The sequence below is a fragment of the Hipposideros armiger genome, unplaced genomic scaffold, assembly GCF_001890085.2.
Source record: "Hipposideros armiger isolate ML-2016 unplaced genomic scaffold, ASM189008v1 scaffold_546, whole genome shotgun sequence".
In the NCBI taxonomy this organism is placed as follows: domain Eukaryota; kingdom Metazoa; phylum Chordata; class Mammalia; order Chiroptera; family Hipposideridae; genus Hipposideros; species Hipposideros armiger.
In genome coordinates, this window is record NW_017731896.1 from 623,536 (window position 1) to 624,349 (window position 814).

Consider the following 814-nt stretch of genomic DNA (forward strand, 5'->3'; position numbering starts at 1 on the left):
ATTAATATCCCAACGAACTGATGATCCACAGACTACATTTTGGGAAACACTGATATAGTCAAGGGGGAAGAATGAAAAGATTTTATGCAGGGGAGGGAGTCATGTTTTAGAACCATCACTCTGGTGAGGACCAGGTCTTTCTTTCCCAGTTTTTGTCATTTTAGGAAACGACCCCATATTCTATCCACGTGCTCAAGCCTGAAAAACAGGCACCATATTTGTTGTGGTGGTAACCTTTAAAAGTTATAAAATGCATGCATGATTTAAAAATAATTCCAACAGTCCAAATGATAGTATGAAAAGCAAAAGCCTCCTTCCTCCTCTCGCTCAGCTTTACCCAACAGCCTGGTATACTTTTCAGAGGTACTAAGTAGTGTTAGCAGTTTTCATTCATTTTTCAGTTCTTATGGCAACTCTAAATCATATGTACCAGAGCCTTTTGTTTGTGATTGTATCATTCAGCAGTACCTACTGAAGGAATTTATTCTCACACTTCTTTCTGCCTCATCCACCTCTCACATCCACTCTATCACCAAGTTCTATCAATTCTACTTTTGAAATGCATCTCTTCTGTCCTCTTCCCTACATCTTCCCCGTCAGTAGTCACCAGTGTTCTGTCCTAACCAGTTTCCTGCTTCTGGTCCTTTGTCCCTCTAGTCCAGTGGGTCTCAACCTTCCTAATGCTGCGACCCCTTAATACAGTTCCTCATGTTGTGGTGACCCCCAACCATAAAATTATTTTCATTGCTACTGTATAACTGTAATTTTGCTACTGTTATGAATCATAATGTAAATATCTGATATGCAGGATGTA

The 814-nt window shown here is 39.8% G+C and overlaps 1 protein-coding gene across 1 annotated transcript in view; it reads right to left on the reverse strand.

The window, feature by feature from the left end:
* FAR2 (fatty acyl-CoA reductase 2) overlaps positions 1-814 on the reverse strand; it is a 139,834-nt gene that overhangs the window by 137,902 nt on the left and 1,118 nt on the right. The gene's annotated exons all lie outside the window — the stretch shown is intronic.